The sequence below is a fragment of the Eschrichtius robustus genome (genome assembly GCF_028021215.1).
Source record: "Eschrichtius robustus isolate mEscRob2 chromosome Y unlocalized genomic scaffold, mEscRob2.pri SUPER_Y_unloc_1, whole genome shotgun sequence".
In the NCBI taxonomy this organism is placed as follows: domain Eukaryota; kingdom Metazoa; phylum Chordata; class Mammalia; order Artiodactyla; family Eschrichtiidae; genus Eschrichtius; species Eschrichtius robustus.
Window position 1 is genome coordinate 2056605 of NW_027175152.1, and position 23101 is coordinate 2079705.

Genomic DNA, 23101 nt, shown 5'->3' on the forward strand with positions numbered 1-23101 from the left:
CTACAATTTCTTACCAATAAATTACAAAATGGTAAAAATTCAAATCATTACAATGGTAAACCTTCTTAAGATTTCTATATAACTTACAGTGACCTCCCTTAACTGACCTTCTGGTTGCAGAAATAATTCTCAAAGTATATGTATATTCTCCAGGCCACAAATAACTTGGTACCAGCTGAAAGGTTAAAAAATAAATTCATCTTTACACAATAAAATCAAAGTCCCGTCTACAGGATGTCTGAACCCACAAGCAAGAGTTTGTCTCTGTCTCTCCCGGTGACCAAAACAATAACACACAAGCATGAAAGCTGGAGGTCATCGACGAAATACGGCCTAGGGTAGAAAAAATAGCCAGTTTAAAAAAAAAAAAAAGTTAAAATACAAGAATACAAAGAACCTAGTACATGCCTAAAAAGCAAGTGAGGAGATAGAGGGAGCAGAAAGGGGAGGTTTATTAGGGGCCATGATTTACTTATGTTGCAAGTACCACACAAACTTCCTAATTGGTTTTCCTATCGCCACTTTCTAATTCACCTTCAACAGTGCTATCACATACAGTTTCTTTAATCTCTATCATTTTTGCTGACAACATATAAATTGTTACTATTAAGACTGCAAGTAATGTAGTGCACCGACTATATTTCTCTCTCTTTTGCGGCCTTGATCCTGGAGGGACTGCCTACTGACAGCAATAGTCTCCCCGTGAGTGCACCTCTGATATACAAACCAACCAATCAAAGCCCACACCCCTAACCACCAAATTTACTAAGCCAAGATTCTCCTTACTCTAAAATAACCCAGGGCCACATTCCAAACAACTAGGGACAGTTCTTATAGCCCAGAGGCCACTAAAATTGTTCAAACTATCCAATCCTAAACTTAGTATACCTATTCTTCCTTGCCCATTCCTTCCCTATAGAATCCCAGTAACTCTGTACTATGGCATCTCCTCTTCTCCTCTGCTTTCTTACCCTATGTGGTCCGTCATGGAACGGCATGCCTCTCTCCTCTTATACATGTGAGTATAAACTTCTTCCTTTTCTAAAACATGTTTTAAATGATGTTAGACCTCAATTCAAAACATGTTAATGACTCCCTACTGATTCTCCAAATAAAATCTTATCTCCTTGGCCTACATGCCTCCAAGGTCTGGTTCTGACAACCTTTCCATTATTCTCATAATTTCCCTTCAATTCATCTTCCCTTTCTTTCTACCACTACCCCAATCTCTGTTTCTGTCTCTCTCATCAGCCAAATCCTTGGTTTCAGATTTCTTCTATGTGAATGACCTTTACGTGTCATCCCTGCACTAATTTATCCCCTACATGTCCTTCTTCACGAAAATACTAAAAACAACTACTTTCTCTGCTGCTGAATTTCCATACCACTTTATCCCTTTCTTCTTTTTTTTTTAAGCATACGTCATGGTAATTTATATCTCTTTTTTTTAAAAAATTAATTTATTTATTTATTTAATTTTTGGCTGCATTGGGTCTTCGTTGCACGCAGGCTTTCTCTAGTTGCAGTGAGCAGGGGGTACCCTTCGTTGCAGTGCGCAGGCTTCTCCTGTTGTGGAGCACAGGCTCTAGGTGCACAGCCTTCAGTAGCTGCAGCGCATGGGCTCAGTAGTTGTGGCTCACGGGCTCTAGAGCACAGGCTCAGTAGTTGTGGTGCACGGGCTTAGCTGCTCCGCGGCATGTGGGATCTTCCCCGACCAGGGCTTGAACCCGTGTCCCCTGCATTGGCAGGCGGATTCTTAACCACTGCCCCACCAGGGAAGTCCCTATATATCTCTTATTAATGTTTGATATTTACATAGTGTCTAAGGAACTATGCAAGTAAGAAACTCAGTTGTAATTTATACTATAAAAAAATTAATTTCCAACATGCCAGCCCTAAGACATCCAATTCATTTTCAAAATATAACGTATTTTATGACATTTATTCAAAATGCTTCAAATGAAAAGGTTATGATAGGTACAGTAATATTTTTTCAACTATAAAAAAATGGAAAAGATAGTTCCTCTAAATAAGTTGTCACTGCTTCCTCTTCCCAAAACTTTCTAGCTTGTACTTCTTTTCCCTTTTTCAATATGTGACTATAAAAGGATAAATGAGAAAATATCTTATGAGAATAAAAAATAAAATGATGTCTTATTTAAGGTATTTTAAAGTCTCCTTATAGAAATCAATCTCATTACCTCTAATAAAAGTTGAACTTGTATTCATTATGGTGCAATAAGACTTTTCTACTATCCTCACTCCAAAGAACACTGATTGAGACAATCATCCATGGATGAGTGAGCTTTTGTGGAAGTTCAAGAGTCAGTGGAGAAATTCCAGGACTCCCTTCAGCAAAAAATCTGAAATTGGATGCACTGGAGCAGGTAAGAAGAATGGTTTCACTTTACTCACATCCCCCAAGGCAGCACAGCTCAGTGCCAAGAGAGTCCTTCTTGGCCTGTGAATGAGGACCCAGCTAACCCAATGGTGCAGAATATTGTCAAAGAGATCCACTTTGTTTGCCACATCCAGAATACTGAGGTGTGGCTATAGGACTAGGGGCTGGAGAGCAGCTATGAGAACAGTAGCCAGGGTTCTTGCGGGCATCAAAGGAACATGATCCTCCTGCTTCACAACTCTATCAGAAAACCCACCCACGAGCTGCTGGGGACCCCCTGCTTGTTCCACCCACACACCTGCCTTACCCATACACACTCTCATCCTATGGCTGGCTCTCTGTGTGTCTTGCCAACAGTACCAACAGCAGGCCTGACTCAATGGGATTGTGTGAAACCACGCAAATTAGGATATTCAGCACCACCCTGGGTAAAGGAAACGCGAGGCTCTCAGCACCCATGTTGGCTTTGCAGAATGGGAATAAGGCATACAATCTAAGGATTCCCTCAAAAGAGGGAGCAAAAAGGATGGAACAGGCATGTCCATAGAAAAGGTATTAGAAAGCCTCAGAATTCCTCATAGGGATGAAAGAAGGTATTTCTTTGCTGAGGACAGTTAAGTAAAGACTAGAGAAGTGACTGCTTCTTGTAATGCAAAGAAAATGACACAAGACTTCAAGGAATTTGAAAAATGAAGGACACACCACACCACCAATGGAACACAGTAACTTTCCAGTAACCAACTCCAAAGACATGGAGATCTGCAATGTGCCATAAAGAATTCAAGTTATTTTATGAAAGCTCAGAAAACTAAAAGAAAACCCAGAGAAACAATTCAAGAAAACAATGAAAGAAATACATAAACAAAATAAGTTTAAAAGCAAGATAGAGATCATAAAAGAGAACCAAACAGAAATTCGGAAAGAATACAGTGAAATGAAATGGAAAAAAAATGAAATAGAGAGCATCAACAACAAACTGGATAAAGCAGAAGAAAAAAATCTGATAACAAGTCCTTTGATATAAACCAGTTAGAGGTTAAAAAAAAGAAAAAAGAATGAAAAAGGAGAGAGAGCATACCTTAACTGTGAGATACCATTAAAGAAAACAACCTACATATTACTGACGTCCCAGAAAATGAGGACAGAGACAAGGGGAAACAATGGCTTTAAGGAAAGAATGTCTTCCCCAAACTGTACAGGATTTGGATATATCCCCTGAATTTCAACCTAAAAGAATCTTCTCTAAGACACATAATTAAACTGTCTAGGGACTCCTTAACTGGCGAAGTGGTTAAGAATCCACCTGCCAATGCAGCGGACACAGGTGCAATCCCTTGTCTGGGAAGATCCCACATGCCAAATAGGTGGCATTTTCCCCCATGGGAAATCCACCTATAGCTTGATGGTGGTTCCCTTATGAAAGAACTTTTTTCTCTTGCTGCTTTTAAAATTCTCTATTTCTTTTTGATTTTAGACAGTTTATTTTTTTTAATAAATTTGTTTATTTTTGGTTGTGTTGGGTCTTCGTTGCTGCATGCCGGCTTTCTCTAGTTGAGGGGAGCAGGGGCTACTCTTTGTTGCAGTGTGTGGGTTTCTCATTGCAGTGGCTTCTCTTGTTGCAGAGCAGGGACTCTAGGCATGCGGGCTTCAGTAGTTGCAGCATGTGGGCTCAATAGTTGTGGCTCGCAGGCTCTGGAGCACAGGCTCAGTAGTTGTGGCACGCAGGCTTAGTTGCTCCGCGGCACGTGGGATCTTCCTGGATCAGGGCTCGAACCAGTGTCCCCTGAACTGGCAGTCAGATTCTCAACCACTGTGCAACCAGGGAAGCCCCTTTCCTTCATTTCTGAAGGACATATAGGACAATAATAAATTGTTCTATAAATTAAAAGACAAAAAGTATTAGAAACAATGTTAGCTACCATTTGTTGCTAGATATATGAGAAAAGTAAATTGTGACAACAGAAACAAAGTGTGAAGAGTAAAAGGATAGGGTTTTTGTATGCAATCAACATTTTAAGTTGTTATCAGCTTAAAACTGATCATTATGTGCATAAGATAATTTATGGAAACCAAAGCAAAAACCTACAGTAGATACACAAAACATAAGAGAAGCAAAGCTTACCACTATGAAAACTAGTCAGTTCCCAAAGGAAAACAGCAAAAGAAGAAGGAAGGAAAAAAGGAACTACTAGTCATTCAGGAAACACTAAGAGAGAATTAGTAAGTCTCTAAGTATCATTAACCACCCTAAACATAAATGCACAGAATTTTCTAATCAAAAGACAGAGCGTGGTTAGATGGATTTAAAAGAAAAAAAAAGACAAGACTCAACTACCAACTATATGTTGCCTAAAGGACACTCACTGCAGCAGTAAGGAAAAACACAGGCTCAAAGTGAAGGCATGGATAAAGATAATCCTTTCAAGTGGAAATGAAAAGAGAGCAGCGGTAGCTACAAATATCACACAAAATCAACTGTACATCAAAAATGGTACAGAAAGTTATATAATGATAAAGGATCAATTCATCAAAAGATATATCAAATCAAAAGTATGTATGCAACCAACATTGGACCCTACATTGGCCCACTTAAGTATAGTAACCAAATACTGACGAATCTGAAGGGAGAAATAATATCACAACAATAGGAGGAAGCTTCAACAGAGCAACTTTTAACAACAGACAGATCATCCAAACAGAAAATCTAAAAGGAAACATTAGAATTGAACTATACATTAGACCAAATGGACCTAAAAGACATATATAGAACATTTCATCCAACAGCAACAGAATACCCATTCTTCTCGCACGCACTCAGAATATCTTTCAAGATAGATTATCATATAGGTCATAAATCTTAAACTTAAGAAGAATGAAATTATCAAGTATCTTTTCCTGCAACAATGGTATGAAATGAGAAATCGGTACCAGGAAGAAAGCTGGAAACTAACTGAACAAAAAACTCTGAATTAATTTGTCCAAGAAGAAATCATACAAAAATTTAAAAAATATTCTGAAGCAAAAATGGAAACAAAATGCAAACATACCAAAACTTAGATGCGGCAAAATGATGATAAACACCTACATGAAGAAAAAAGATCTCAAATAAACAACCTAATATTACCCCTCAAGGAACTATAAAAAGAACAAACTAAGCCCAAAGTTGGCAGAAAGAAACAAAAAACAGAGCAGAAATAAATGAAATAGAGACCAGAAAACAACAGAAATGATAAAGTGAAGAGCTGTTTTTTTAATGAGGTAAACAAAACTGACAAACCTTTAGCTAGACTAAAAAAATAAAAGTCAAATAAATAATATCTGAAATTAAAGGAGACATTACCACTGACACTAGAGAAATACAATCTTTAAGAACAATCACATGCCAACAAACTGGACAACCTACAAAAAATGGATACAGTCCTAGAAACGTATTTCCTAACAAGACTGAATCAGGAAAAAAATAGAAAATCTAACAGATCAATAATAAGGAAGAAGACTGAATCAGTAAATAAAACCTCCCAACACAGAAAAGCCAAGGACCAAATGGTTTGGTAACATTTAAAGAAGGATTAACACTAAGCCAATCCCTTTCAAACACTTCAAGAAGCTGAAGAAAAGGAAACAATACCAAGCTCATTTTATGATATTAAAGCTATACAAGAGAACAGTCCAAAAAAGGAAAACTACTATCCCTGACGAATATAAACGTAAAACTTCACAATAAAATTGTAGTAAACTGAATTCAACAGCACATTAGAAGGATTACCACATTAACAAAATGAAGAATAAAAATCCTATGTAACAAGTCCACAACTAATGTAAGCATCTACTCTATGTTCAGACACAAGAGTGCTCACAATCACCACTCCCATCAACACAGTACTGCAAGTCCTACCTAGACCAATCAGGCAGGAAAAAGAAAAGGCACTGGAATTAGAAAGGCAAAAGTAAAGCTGCCTCTACCTGCAGATGACACATTTTATATACAGAATATCCTAAAGACTCCACCAAAACACAAATTCAGTAAAGTTTCAGGAATACAAAATAACATACAAAAATCAGTTGAGTTTCTATACACTAACAATATACTATCTGAAAAATAAAGAACACAATCCCATCCACAAAAACATCAAACACTACAAAATACTCAGGAATAAATTTAACCAAGGAAGTGAAAAATTGATCAGTACACTGTAAGTACAAGAGTTGGATGAATGAAATTGAAGGCACAAATAAATGGAATGAAATGCTGTGTTCACAGGTAAGAAAAATTGATATTGTAAAATGCCAACACTACCCAAAGCTATCCATAGTCTCAATGCATTAAAATTCCAATGGTATTTTTCACAGCAATAGGAAAAACAATCCTAAAATTCATGTGAAATCACAAAAGAAACAAGAGTCCGGAAATAAACCTATGTAAATACACTCAATAACTTAAAAGGACGTTAGAAACAGTCAATAGGGAAAGAGTGGTCTCTTCAACAGTGTTGAGAAAGTTGGATAATCACACGCAAATTATGAAACTAGACTTCTATCTTATACACCATTCACAAAAATTAACTTCAAATGGACTAAGACTTAAGACCTGAAACCATAAAACTCCTAGGAAAAGATAGAGAAGAAAAGCTCCTTGACACTGGTCTTTGCAACAATTTTTTGAATATGACACAAAAAGCAATCTATCTGTTAGAGTCATCACTTAGTAGCTGTTAACTGGCTAGTATGAAAAAGAGATGATTAAGTGTTGGTGAGGACATGAAGAAAAGGGAACGCTCCTACACTGTTGGTGGGAATGTAAACCGGTGTGGCCACTAAGGAAAACAGTATGGAGGTTCCTCAAAAAAATTAACAGGACAGCCCCATCGGGACCCCAGTGGGGTCTAAATGCCCAGTGAGCTCAGCATGTGCCCAGAGGGTGCCCAAGGACAGAGACCCAGGCCTGGAGATAGCATGTGCAACTCTGTCTGCAGGCTAGAGAGGGTGTGCACCCCAGCTGAGCTCCGCATAGCCATCTGGGAGAAGGGGAGGGGAGAGAAGCCTTTAACACTCTGACATTAAACCAAAGAGGCCTCACTTAGCCAAAGTTACTATTTTACCCTGAAATTGAGTGTCCTACAACTGAAAAACAAGGAGTAACCTTAATGGACCAATGTACTACTCTACTCTACTGGGAGTGCGAACTTGAGCACCACATTATGTCAATTATACGGATAAAAAAGGAACCACATTTTCAGAAAACAGAAAGTTGGAGACAAGATGGCAGAGTAGAAAGACTTGAACTCACCCCCTCTCACAAAAACACCAAAATCAGAACTAACTGCTGAACAACCATCAATAAAAAAGGCTGGAACCTACCAAAAAAAAATCTACATCCAAAGACATAAAGAAGCCATAATGACGTGGGAAGAGGGGTGCATTCACGATAAAATCAAATCCAATACCCGCTAGGTGGGCAACCCACAAACTGCAAACTAATTATATCACAGAGGTTCTCCTACAGGAGAGTAATGACCCCCACATCAGGCTCCCCAGCCCATGGGTCTGACATTGGAAGGAGGACCCCCCCAGAGTATTTGGCTTTGAAGGCCAGTGGGGCTTGATTGCAGGAGCTCCACAGGACTGGGGGAAACAGAAACTCCACTCTGGGAGGATGTACACAAGGTCTCATGTGCACCAGGACCCAGGAAAAAGACAGTGACTTCATAGGATCCTGGGTCAGACTAAGCCGCTGATCTTGGAGAGTCTCTTGGGGAGGTGAGAGCAACTGTGACTCACTGTGGAGACAAGGACACTGGTGGCGGAGGTACCAGAAAGTACTCATTGGTGTGAGCTCTCCTGGAGGCTGCATTTTGACACAAGACCTGGCCCCACCCAACAGCCTGTAGGCTCCAGTGTTGGGATGCCTCAGGCCAAACAACAAACAGGGTGGGAATACAGCACCACCCATCAGCAGACAAGCTGCCTAAAATCTTCCTGAGTCCACAGCCACTTCTAAACACACCCCTTGACATGGCCTTGCCTACCAGAGGGACAAGATCCAATGCCACACACCAGAGAGCAGGCACCAGTACCCCCAACAGGAGGCCTGTAAAAGCCTCTTAGACCAACTTCACCCACCAGGGGGCAGACACTGGAAGCAAGAGAAACTACAATCCTGCAGCCTGAGGAACAGAAACCACAAACACAGAAGGTTATAAAATAAGACAGCAGAGGAATATGTTCCAGGTGAAGGAAAAAGTGTAAACTCCAGAAAAACACCTAAGTGAAGTGGAGATAGGCAACCTACCTGAAAAAGCATTCAGAGTAATGAGATAAAGATGATCCAAGATCTCAGAAAAAGAATGGAGGCAGAGACCAAGAAGATACAAAAAATGCTTTACAATCAGTTACAATATATAGAAGACAAACAAACAGAGATAAACAATACAATAGGTGCTTCCCTGGTGGCGCAGTGGTTAAGAATTCTCCTGCCAATGCAGGGGACACGGCTTCGAGTCCTGGTCCGGGAAGACCCCACATGCCGCAGAGCAACTAAGCCCATGCGCCACAACTACTGAAGCCTGCGCGCCTAGAGCCCATGCTCTGCAACAAGAGAAGCCTCCGCAATGAGAAGCCCGTGCACCACAACGAAGAGTAGCCCCCCCTTGCCGCAACTAGAGAAAGCCTGCGCACAGCAACAAAGACCCAACACGGCCAAAAATAAATAAGTAAAATAAATTAATTTTTAAAAAATACAATAAGTTAAATGAAAAGTCCACTAGAAGAAATCAATAGCAGAATAAATGAGAATGGATAAATGAGCTGGAAGACAAAACCATCAAAATCACTACTGCAAAACAAAATAAGAAAAAGAATGAAAAAAAAAAAATGAGGGCAGTTTAAGAGACCTCTGTGACAATGTTAAATGCATCAACATTAGCATTACAGGGGTCCCAGAAGGAGAAGAGAGAAAGGGCCTGAGAAAATATTTAAGGAGCTAATCGCTGAAAACTTCCCTAACATGGGAAAGAAAACAGTCACCCAAGTCCAGGAAGTGCAGAGTCCCATACAGGTTAAACCCAAGGATGAATATGCTGAGACACATATTAATCAAATTGAGAAAAATTAAAGACAATGACAATGAGAAAATATTAGAAGCAATAAGGGAAAAACAACAGCTGATTTTTCAGAAGAAACTCTGCAAACCAGATGAGAGTGGCACAATATATTTAAAGTGACAAAAGGAAAAACCCTACAACAAAGGATACTCAACCCAGCAAGGCTCTAGTTTAGATTCGACAGAGAAATCAAGAGCTTTACAAACAAAAGCTATGAGACTTCAGCACCACCAAACCAGCTTCACAACAAATGCTAAAGGAACTTCTCTAGGTGGAAAAGAAAAGGCCACAATCAAAAACAAGAAAATTACAAACGGGAAAGCTCTCCAGTAAAGGAAACCATACAGTAAAGGTAGGAAATCATCCACACACAAATACGGTACCAAAACCAGCAACTGTGAGGACAGTACAAATGCAGGATATAGGAAATACATTTGAAATTAAGAGACAGCAACTTAAAACAATCTTGTATACATATAGACTGCTACAGCAAAACCTCATGGTAACCACAAACCAAAAATCTACAATACATACAAAGCACAAAACAGAAAAAGGATTCCAACACAACACTGAAATTAGTAATCAAATCACAAAACAGGAACAGAAAAAAAAGACCTACATAAACAAATCCGAAACATTAACAAAATGGCAATAAGAACATACATATCGATAATTACTTTAAATGTAAGTGGATTAAATGCTCCAAGCAAAAGACACAGACTGGCTGAATGGATGTAAAAACAAGACTGCTATAAATACTGTCTATGAGAAACCCACTTCAGATTTAGGGACACATACTGAGAGTGAAGGGATGGAATCAGGTATTCCACACAAATAGAAATCAAAAGAAAGCTGGAATAGCAATATTCATATCAGACAAAACAGACTTTAAAACTAAATACTGTTACAAAAAAAAAGATATTCCTTAATGATAAACCCATCAACCCAAGAAAATGATATAACAACTAAAAATACATATGCACCCAAATAAGAGTACCTCAGTATATAAGGTAAATGCTGTCAAAAAAGAAGAAATCAGCAGTAACACAATAATGGTGCAGGAATTTAACACCTTACTTACATCAATGAACAGATCATCCACACAGAAAATCAATAAGGAAACACAAGCCTTAAATGGCATACTAGACCAGATGGATTTAACGGATGTTTACAGAACATTCCATCCAAAAGGAGAATACACATTCTTCCCAAGCACACATGGAACATTCTCCAGCATAGAGCACATGCTGGGCCACACAAAGTAAGCCTTGGTAAGTTTAAGAAAACTGAAATCATATCAAGCATCTTTTCTGACCACTACATTATGAGATTAGAAATCAACTACAAGAAAAAGGCTGTAAAAAACACAAATACGTGGAGGTTAAACAATATGCTACTAAACAACCAAAGGATCACTGAAGAAGTCAAAAGGAAATCAAAAGATACCTAGAGACAAATGACAGCAAAAACATGAAGATCGGAAACCTATGGGACGAAGCACAAGCAGTTCTAAAGGGGAATTTTACACCAATACAATCCTACCTCAGGAAACAAGAAAAATCTCCAATAAACAACCTAACCTTACACCTAAAACAACTAGAAAAAGATGCAAACAAAACCCAAAGTTACTAGAAAGAAAGAAATCATAAATATCAGAGCAGAAATAAATGAAAAAGTGATGAAGAAAACAACAGAAAAGATGAATGAAACTAAAAGCTGGTTCTTTGAAAAGATAAAACTGATAAACCATTAGCTAGGTTTCTCAAGAAAAAAAAGAAGAGAGCACAAATCAATAAAATTAGAAATGAAAAAGAAGTTACAACGGACACCACAGAAATACAAAGACTCATAAGGGACTACTATAGGCAATTCTATATGCTGGTAAAATGGACAACCTAGAAGAAATGAACAAATTCTCAGAAAGGTACAATCCCCCAAGACTGAACAAAGAAGAAATAGAAAATATGAGCAAACCAATCACAAGTACTGAAATTGAAATTGTGATTAAAAAACTACCAACAGGGGTGCTGGGCAAGATGGTGAAAGAGTAAGATGCAGAGATCACCCTCCTTCTACATCTACACGTGGAACTGCTCCTACACAACCCCCACTGAATGCTGGCAGAAGACCTCAGACCTCCCAAAAGGCAAGACACTCCCCACGTACTTGGGTAGAGCAAAAGAAAAAAGAAATAACAGAGACAAAAGAATAGGGACGGGACCTGCACCAGCGGGAGGGAGCTGTGAAGGAGGAAAGGTTTCCACACACTAGGAAGCCCCTTCGCGGGCGGAGACTGCGAGTGGCAGAAGGGGGAAGCTTCGGAGCCACGGAGGAGAGCACAGCCACAGGGGTGCGGAGGGCAAAGCGGAGAGACTCCCGCACAGAGGATTGGTGCCGACCAGCACTCACCAGCCCGAGAGGCTTGTCTGCTCACCCGCCAGGGCGGGCGGGGGCTGGGAGCTGAGGTTCGGGCTTCGGTCGGTCGGATCGCAGGGAGAGGACTGGGGTTGGCGGCGAGAACACAGCCTGAAGGGGTTAGCGCACCACAGCTAGCCAGGAGGGAGTCCGGGAAAAAGTCTGCAGCTGCTGAAGAGGCAAGAGACTTTTTCTTGCCTCTTTGTTTCCTGGTGCGCAAGGAGAGGGGATTCAGAGCTCTGTCTAAACGAGCTCCAGAGACGGGCGTGAGCCGTGGCTATCAGCACGGACCCCAGAGACGGGCATGAGACGCTAAGGCTGCTGCTGCCGCCACCAAGAAGCCTGTGTGCGAGCACAGGTCACTATCCACACCGCCCCTCCCGGGACCCTGTGCAGCCTGTCACTGCCGGGGTCCCGTGATCCAGGGACAACTTCCCTGGGAAAACGCATGGCGCGCTTCAGGCTGCTGCAATGTCACGCCAGCCTCTGCTGCCTCAGGCTTGCCCCGCATCCGTACCCCTCCCTCCCCCCTGCCTGAGTGAGCCAGAGCCCCCGAAGCAGCTGCTCCTTTAACCCGGTCCTGTGTGAGCGAAGAACAGACGCCCTCAGGCGACCTACACGCAGAAGCGGGTCCAAATCCAATGCTGAACCCCGGGAGCTGTACAAACAAAGAAGAGAAAGGGAAATTTCTCCCAGCAGCCTCAGAAGCAGCTGATTAAAGTTCCACAAACAACTTGAGGTACCTGCATCTGTTTAATACCTGAATAGACAACGAATCATCCCAAATTTAGGAGGTGGACTTCGGGAGCAGGATATATTAATTTTTCCCCTTTTCTTTTTTTTGTGAGTGTATATGTTTATGTTTCTGGGTGAGAATTTGTCTGTATAGCTTTGCTTCCACCATTTGTCCTAGGGTTTGGTCCGTCTGTTTTTTTTTTTTTTTTACTTAAAAAATTCTTTTTCTTAAAAAATTTTTGCTTAATAATTTTTTCCTTATTTTTTTATTTTAAAATATTTTTTTAAAATTTCTTTTAATTTTTTTTTTTATATTTGAAAAAAATTAAAAAAAATTTTTCTTAAAATTTTTCTTTTATTACAAAAAGTTAATAAACTTATTTTAAAAAATTTAAACAAATTTATTACATTTTTTCTTAATAATTTTTTTCTTATTTTTTAGTGTAATAGCTTTATTTTATTTTATTTTACCCTCTTGCTTTCTATTTTTTCTCCCTTTTAATCTGAGCCGAGTGGATGAAAGGCTCTTGGTGCTCCAGCCAGGCATCAGGGCTGTCCCTCTGAGATGGGAGAGCCAACTTCAGGACACTGGTCCACAAGAGACCTCCCAGCTCCACATAATACCAAACGGTGAAAATTTCTCAGAGATCTCCATGTCAGCATCAAGACCCAGCTTCACTCAACGACCAGCAAGCTACAGTGCTGGACACCCTATGCCAAACAACTAGCAAGACAGGAACACAGCCCCATCCATTAGCAGAGAGGCTGCCTAAAATCATAAGGCCACAGACACCCCAAAACACATCACCAGACGTGAACATGCCCACCAGAAAGACAAAATCCAGCCTCATCCACCAGAACACACACTAATTCCCTCCACCAGGAAGCCTACACAGCCCACTAAACCAACCTTAGCCACTGGGGACAGATACCAAAAACAATGGGAACTACGAACCTGCAGCCTGTGAAAAGGAGACCCCAAACACAGTAAGATAAGCAAAATGAGAAGACAGAAAAACACACAGCAGATGAAGGAGCAGGGTCAAAACACACCAGACCTAACAAATGAAGAGGTAATAACAGGCAGTCTGAAAAAGAATTCAGAATAATGATAGTAAAGATGATCCAAAATCTTGGAAATAGAATAGACAAAATGCAAGAAACATTTAACAAGGACGTAGAAGAACTAAAAAGGAACCAAGCAATGATGAAAAACACAATTAATGAAATTAAAAATACTCTAGAAGGGATCAATAGCAGAATAACTGAGGCAGAAGAAGGGGTAAGTAACCTCGAAGATAAAACAGTGGAAATAACTACTGCGGAGCAGAATAAAGGAAAAAGAATGAAAAGAATTGAGGACAGTCTCAGAGACCTCTGGGACATTAAACGCACCAACATTCGAATTATAGGGGTCCCAGAAGAAGAAGAGAAAAAGAAAGGGACTGAGAAAATATTTGAAGAGATTATAGTTGAAAACTTCCCTAATATGGGAAAGGAAATAGTTAACGACGTCCTGGAAACACAGAGAGTCCCATACAGGATAAATCCAAGGAGAAACACGCCAAGACACATATTAATTAAACTATCAAAAATTAAATATAAAGAAAACATATTAAAAGCAGCAAAGGAAAAACAACAAATAACACACAAGGGAATCCCCACAAGGTTATTAACAGCTGATCTTTCAGCAGAAACTCTGCAAGCCAGAAGGGAGTGGCAGAATATACTTCTAGAGTGATGAAGGAGAAAAACCTACAACCAAGATTACTCTACCCAGCAAGGATCTCATTCAGATTTGATGGAGAAATTAAAACCTTTACAGACAAGCAAAAGCTGAGAGAGTTCAGCACAACCAAACCAGCTTTACAACAAATGCTAAAGGAACTTCTCTAGGCAAGAAACACAGGAGAAGGGAAAAACCTGCAATAACAAACCCAAAACATTTAAGAAAATGGGAATAGGAACATACATATCGATAACTACCTTAAATGTAAATGGATTAAACGCTCCCACCAAAAGACACAGACTGGCTGAATGGATACAAAAACAAGACCCATATATATGCTGTCTACAAGAGACCCACTTCAGACCTAGGGACACATACAGACTGAAAGTGAGGGGATGGAAACAGATATTCCATGCAAATGGAAATCAAAAGAAAGCTGGAGTAGCAATTCTCATATCAGACAAAATAGACTTTAAAATAAAGACTATTACGAGAGACAAAGAAGGACACTATATAATGATCAAGGGATCGATCCAAGAAGAAGGTATAACAATTGTAAATATTTATGCACCCAACATAGGAGCACCTCAATACATAAGGCAAATACTAACAGCCATAAAAGGGGAAATCGACAGCAACACAATCATAGTAGGGGACTTTAACACCCCACTTTCACCAACGGACAGATCTCCAAAGTGAAAATAAGTAAGAAAACACAGGCTTTAAATGATACATTAAACAAGACGGACTTAATTGATATTTATAGGACATTTCACCCAAATACAACAGAATACACATTTTTCTCAAGTGCTCATGTAACATTCTCCAGGATAGATCATATCTTGGGTCACAAAACAAGCCTTGGTAAATTTAAGAAAATTGAAATCGTATCAAGTATCTTTTCCGACCACAACGCTATGAGACTAGATATCAATTACAGGAAAAGATCTGTAAAAAATACAAACACATGGAGGTTACACAATACACTACTTAATAACGAAGTGATCACTGAAGAAATCAAAGGGGAAATCAAAAAATACCTAGAAACAAATGACAATGGAAACACAACGACCCAAAACCTATGGGATGCAGCAAAAGCAGTTTTAAGAGGAAAGTTTATAGCAATACAAGCCTACGTCGAGAAACAGGAAACATCTCGAATAAACAACCTAACCTTGCATCTAAAGCAATTAGAGAAAGAAGAACAAAAAAACCCCAAAGATAGCAGAAGGAAAGAAATCATAAAGATCAGATCAGAAATAAATGAAAAAGAAATGAAGGAAACAATAGCAAAGATCAATAAAACTAAAATCTGGTTCTTTGAGAAGATAAACAAAATTGATAAACCATTAGACAGACTCATCAAGAGAAAAAGGGAGAAGACTCAAATCAATAGAATTAGAAATGAAAAAGGAGAAGTAACCACTGACACTGCAGAAATACAAACGATCATGAGAGATTACTACAAGCAACTCTATGCCAATAAAATGGACAACCTGGAAAAATGGACAGAGTCTTAGAAATGCACAACCTGCCGAGACTGAACCAAGAAGAAATAGAAAATATAAACAGACCAATCACCAGCACTGAAATCGAAACTGTGATTAAAAATCTTCCAACAAACAAAAGCCCAGGACCAGATGGCTTCACAGGCGAATTCTATCAAACATTTAGAGAAGAGCTAACACCTCCCCTTCTCAAACTCTGCCAAAATATTGCAGAGGGAGGAACACTCCCCAACTCATTCTAGGAGGCCACAATCACCCTGATACCAAAACCAGACAAAGATGTCACAAAGAAAGAAAACTACAGGCCAATATCACTGATGAAAATAGATGCAAAAATCCACAACAAAATACTAGCAAACAAAATCCAACAGCACATTAAAAGGATCATACACCATGATCAAGTGGGGTTTATCCCAGGAATTCAAGGATTCTTCAATATATGCAAATCAATCAACGTGATACATCATATTAACAAATTGAAGGAGAAAAACCATATGATCATCTCAATAGATGCAGAGAAAGCTTTCGACAAAATTCAACACACATTTATGATAAAAGCCCTGCAGAAAGTAGGCATAGAGGGAACTTTCCTCAACATAATAAAGGCCATATATGACAAACCCACAGCCAACATAGTCCTCAATGGTGAAAAACTGAAATCATTTCCACTAAGATCAGGAACAAGACAAGGTTGCCCACTCTCACCACTATTATTCAACATAGTTTTGGAAGTGTTAGCCACAGCAGTCAGAGAAGAAAAAGAAATAAAAGGAATCCAAATCAGAAAAGAAGTAAAGCTGTCACTGTTTGCAGATGACATAATACTATACATAGAGAATCCTAAAGAGGCTACTAGAAAACTACTAAAGCTAGTCAATGAATTTGGTAAAGTAGCAGGATACAAAATTAATGCACAGAAATTGCTGGCATTCCTATACACTAATGATGAAAAATCTGAAAGTGAAATTAAGAATACACTCCTGTTTACCACTGCAACAAAAAGAATAAAATATCTAGGAATAAACCTACCTAAGGAGACAAAAGACCTGTATGCAGAAAATTATAAGACACTGATGGAAGAAATTAAAGATGATACAAATAGATGGAGAGATATACCATTTTCTTGGATTGGAAGAATCAACATTGTGAAATTGACTCTACTACTCAAAGCAATCTACAGATTCAATGCAATCCCTATCACACTACCACAGGCATTTTTCACAGAACTAGAATAAAAAATTTCACAATTTGTATGGAAACACAAAAGACCCCGAATAGCGAAAGCAATCTTGAGAACGAAAAATGGAGCTGGAGGAATCAGGCTCCCTGACTTCAGACTATCTTACAAAGCTACGGTAATCAAGACAGTTTGGTACTGGCACAAAAACAGAAATATAGATCAATGGAACAGGATAGAAAGCCCAGGGATAAACCCATGCACATATGGTCACCTTATCTTTGACAAAGGAGGCAAGCATATACAGTGGAGAAAAGACAGCCTCTTCAATAAGCGGTGCCGGGGAAACTGGACGGGTGCATGTAAAAGTATTAAATTAGAACACTCCCTAACACCATACACAAAAATAAACTCAAAATGGATTAAAGACCTAAATGTAAGGCCAGATACTATCAGACTTGTAGAGGAAAACATAGGCAGAACACTCTATGACATAAATCACAGCAAGATCCTTTTTGACCCAACTCCTAAAGAAATGGAAATAAAAACACAAATAAACAAATGGGACCTAATGAAACTTAAAAGCTTTTGCACAGCAAAGGAAACCATAAACAAGACCAAAAGACAACCCTCAGAATGGGAGAAAATATTTGCAAATGAAGCAACTGACAAAGGATTAATCTCTAAGATTTACAAGCAGCTCATGCAGCTCAATAACAAAAAAACAAACAACCCAATCCAAAAATGGGCAGAAGTCCTAAATAGACATTTCTCCAAAGAAGATATACAGATTGCCAACAGACACATGAAAGAATGCTCCCCATCATTAATCATTAGAGAAATGCAAATCAAAACTACCATGAGGTATCATCTCACACCGGTTAGAATGGCCATCATCAAAAAATCTAGAAACAATAAATGCTGGAGAGGGTGTGGAGAAAAGGAACACTCTTGCACTGTTGGTGGGAATGTAAATTGATACAGCCACTATGGAGAACAGTATGGAGGTTCCTTAAAAAACTACAAATAGAACTACCATACGACCCAGCAATCCCACTACTGGGCATATACCCTGAGAAAACCAGAGTCATGTACCAAAATGTTCATTGCAGCTCTATTTACAATAGCCAGGACATGGAAGCAACCTAAGTGTCCATCATCAGATGAATGGATAAAAAAGATGTGGCACATACATACAATGGAATATTACTCAGCCATAAAAAGAAACGAAATCGAGGTATTTGTAGTGAGGTGGATGGACCTAGAATGTGTCATACAGAGTGAAGTAAGTCAGAAAGAGAAAAACCAATACAGTATGCTAACACATACATATGGAATCTAAGGGAAAAAAAAAAAAAAAAAGGTCATGAAGAACCTAGTGGCAAGACGTGAATAAAGACACAGACCTAGTAAAGAATGGACTTGAGGATATGGGGAGGGGGAGGGGTAAGATGTGACAGGGTGAGAAAGTGGCATAGACATATATACACTACCAAATGTAAAATAGATAGCTAGTGGGAAGCAGCCGCATAGCACAGGGAGACCAGCTCGGTGCTTTGTGGCCACCTAGAGGGGTGGGATAGGGAGGGTGGGAGGGAGGGAGATGCAAGAAGGAAGAGATATGGGAACATATGTATACATATAACTGATTCACTTTGTTATAAAGCAGAAACTAACACACTATTGTAAAGCAATTATACTCCAATAAAGATGTTAAAAAAAAAAAAAAAAAAACTACCAACAAACAGAAGTCCAGAGAAAAGTCCAGGACCAGATAGTTTCAGAGGTGAATTCTATAAAATATTTAAAGAAGACTTAACACCTATCCTTCTGAAAAAATTCCCATAAATTGCAGAGGAAGAACACTCCCAAGCTCATTCGATGAGGCCACCATCACCTTGATACCAAAACTAGACAAAGATACCAAGAAAAAAAAAAAAAAAAACTACAGGCCAGTATCACTGATGAACATAGACACAACAATCATCAACAAAATACTAGCAAACTGAATCCAACAATACATTAAAAGGATGATACATCATGAGCAAGTGGATTTATCCCAGGTATGCAAGGATTTTTCAATATCTGCAAGTCAATCCGTGTGACACACCACATTAACAAATTGAAGAATAAAAACCACGTGGTCATCTCAACATATACGGGAAAAAACCTTTTGACAAAATTCAACATCTATTTATGAGAAAAACTCTCTAGAAAGTGGGCACAGAAGGAACATAACTCAAAATACTTAAGATATTATATGACAAAGCCACAGCTAACATCATACTCAACTGAAAAGCAGAAAGCATTTCCTCTAAGACTAGGAACAAGACAATAGTATCAACTCTCACCACTGTGATGCAACATAGTTTTGGAAGTTCTAGCCACAGCAATCAGAGAAAAAAAAAGAAATAAAAGAAATCCAAACTGGAAAAGTAGTAGTAAAACTGTCACTGTTTGCAGATGACATGATACTATACATAAAAATTCTGAAGATGCTACTAGAGCTCATCAATGACTTTGGTAAATTTGCAGGGTACACAATTAATACACAAAAAATCTCCTGCCTTTCTATACATTAACAACGGAAGTTCAGAAAGAAATGAGGGAAACAATATCATTTACCATCACATGAAAAAGAATAAGATACCTAGGAACAAACCTATCTAAGGAGGCAAAAGACCTGTACTCCAAAAACTGTATGACACTGATGAAAGAAATCAATGATGGCACAAACAGATGGAAAGATATACCATGTTCTCAGACTGGAAGAATCAATATTGTCTAAATGACTATACTACCCAAGGCAATCAAAGATTCAATGCAATTCCTATCACATTAGCAATGGCATTTTCTCACAGAACTAGAACAAAAAAACTTTAAATTTGTATGGAAACACAAAACACCCCAACAGTCAGGTTCCCTGACTTCAGACTGCTACAGAGCTACAGTCATCAAAACAATATAGCACTGGCACAAAAACAGAAATATAGATCAACAGATCAGGCTAGAAAGCCCAGAAATAAACCCATATACCTATGGTGAATTAATCTACAACAGAGGAGGCAAGAATATACAATGGAGAAAGAAGTCTCTTCTATAAGTGGTGCTGGGAAAACTGAATGAAAAAGAAATGAAAGAAAATAAATAAAAGAATGAAACTAGAACATTCCCTAACACCATACACAAAAATAAACTCAAAATGGATTAAAGACCTAAATGTAAGACTACATACCACTAAACACTTAGAGGAAAATATAGGCAGAACACTCTGACATAAATCGCAGCAATCTTTTTGGCTTCACCTCCTAGAGTAATGAGAATAATAACAAAAATAAAAAACTAGGACCTAATTAAACTTAAAAGCTATGTGCAGCAAAGGAAACCATAAACAAAATCAAAAGACAACCCACAAAATGGGAGAAAATATTTATAAATGATGTGATCTACAAGGGATTAATCTCCAAAATATACAAACAACTCATGGAGCTCAATATCAAAAAAACAAACAACCCAATCAAAAAATGGGCAGAAAAATCTAAATAGACATTTCTCCCAAGAAGACACACAGATGACCATAAAGCACATAAAAAGATACTCAACATCACTAGTTATTAGAAAAATGCAAATCAAAACTACAATGAGGGGGCTTCCCTGGTGGCGCAGTGGTTGAGAATTTGCCTGCCAATGCAGGGGACATGGGTTCAAGCCCAGGTCTGGGAAAATCCCACATGCCGCAGAGCAACTGGGCCCGTGAGCCACAATTACTGAGCCTGCGCGTCTGGAGCCTGTGCTCCGCAACAAGAGAGGCCACGATAGTGATAGGCCCGCGCACCGCGATGAAGACTGGCCCCCGCTTGCCACAACTAGAGAAAGCCCTCGCACAGAAACGAAGACCCAACACAGCCATAAATAAATTAATTAAAAAAAAAAAAAATAATTTCCATTCAACGGACCAAACAACATAATAAAGTTTCTCAAAAGAAAAAAAAAACTACAATGAGGTATCCCCTCACACCAGTGAGAACGGCCATCATCAAAAAGTCAACAATAAATCACTAGAGAGTGTGTGGAGAAAAGGGAACCCCCCTACACTGTTGGTGGGAATGTAAATTGGTACAGCCACTGTAAGGAGATTAATTAAAAAATTAAAAACAGAGCTACCATATGATCCAGCAATTCCACTTCTGGGTATGTATTCGGAGAAAACCATAATTCGAAAAGGTAGATGCACCCCAATGTTCATTACATCACTATTTACAATAACCGAGACAGGGAAGCAACCTCAATGTCCATCAACAGAGGAATGGATAAAGATATGGTACACATGTACAATGGAGTATTACTCAGCCATGAAAAAGAATGAAATAATGTCATCTGCAGCAACATGGATGGACCTAGAAATCATCATACTAAGTGAAGTAAGTCAGAGAAAGACAAATATCGTATGAAACCACTTATATCAGGGATCCCCAACCCCCAGGAAACAGACCATTACCGGTCCACATAGAGGTGAGTGAGTGGCAAGCAAGCGAGCAAAGCTCCATCTGTATTTGCAGCCGCCCCCCCCACTGCTTAGATTACCGCCTGAACTCCACCTCCTGTCAGATCAGCGGCAGCATCAGATTATCATAGGAGTGTGAACCCTACTGTGAACTGCACATGCGAGGGATCTAGGCTGCATGCTCCTTATGAGATTCTAATGCCTGATCATCTGAGGTGGAGCTGAGGCAGTGATGCAGGCACTGAGGAGCGGCTGCAAATATAGTTTATCATTAGCAGAGAGGTTTGACTGCACAGAGACCATAATAAATCAATTGCTTTCAGACTCGTATCAAACCCTTATCAGTGAGTGGCAAGTGAAACAAGCTCAGGGCTCCCAGTGATTCTGCATTATGGTGAGTGGTATAATTATTTCATTATATATTATGATGTAATAATAATAGAAATAAAGTGCACAACAAATGTAATGTGGTTGAATCATCCCAAAACCACCCCCCACCTCCCACCACCTGTGGAAAAACTGTCTTCCACAAAACCGGTCCCTGGTACCAAAAAGGTTGGGGACCACTGATTTACATGCAGAAGCTAAAAAAAATTGATACAAATGAACTTATTTACAAAAGAGAAAAAGACTCACAGACTTAGAAAACAAACTTATGATTACAAAAGGGGAAAAGTGGGGTGAGGGATAAATTAGGAGCTTGGGATTAACATACACACACTACTGTTATATATAAAACAGATAATCAACAAGACCTACTGTATAGCACAGAGAACTCTACTCAATATCCTTTAATAACCTAAATGGGAAAAGAATCTGAAAAGAATAGATATATGTATAACTGAATCACTTTGCTGTACACCTGAAACTAAGACAACACTGTAAATCAACTATACTGCAATGTAATATAAATTTTAAAAACTTAATAGAATTGAACTACCATAAGATCCAGCAATTCCAGTTCTGGGTATATATCCAAAGGAAATAAAATAACTATGTCCAAAAAATATCTGCATTGCCATGTTCACTAAAAAACAGTAGTTATGGGCTTCTCTGGTGGCGCAGTGGTTGAGAATCTGCCTGCCAATGCAGGGGACACGGGTTCGAGCCCTGGTCTGGGAAGATCCCACATGCCACGGAGCAACTGGGCCCGTGAGCCACAATTACTGAGCCTGCGCGTCTGGAGCCTGTGCTCTGCAACAAGAGAGGCCGAGATGCTGAGAGGCCCGCGCACCACGATGAACAGTGGTCCCCACTTGCCGCAACTAGAGAAAGCCCTCGCACAGAAACGAAGACTCTACACAGTCATAAATAAATAAATAAATAAATAAAAGAACGTGAATTTCTTTAAAAAAAAAAAAACAGTAGTTACCCTTAGCCACCAGGACAGGTTTCAAGCCCCCAGTGGATACCTGAAACTGTAGACAGTACAAAAGCTATACATTCTACGTTTTTTCCTGTAAGTACATACCTATGATACAGTGTAACTTTCAGACACAGTGAGAGGCTAACAACAGTTAAGAATTAATACA

At 39.1% G+C, this 23101-nt stretch overlaps 1 protein-coding gene across 5 annotated transcripts in view; it reads right to left on the reverse strand.

Moving 5' to 3' along the window:
• LOC137757645 (zinc finger X-chromosomal protein-like) overlaps window positions 1-23101 on the reverse strand; it is a 62643-nt gene that overhangs the window by 20776 nt on the left and 18766 nt on the right. For 2 of the 5 annotated variants that reach the window (XM_068534248.1, XM_068534250.1), the window contains one exon: window positions 108-175. The exons of the other annotated variants lie outside the window; for them this stretch is intronic. The gene's annotated coding sequence lies outside the window, so the exon portion shown is untranslated. The remainder of the gene's footprint in view (window positions 1-107; window positions 176-23101) is intronic. 5 annotated transcript variants of the gene reach the window in all.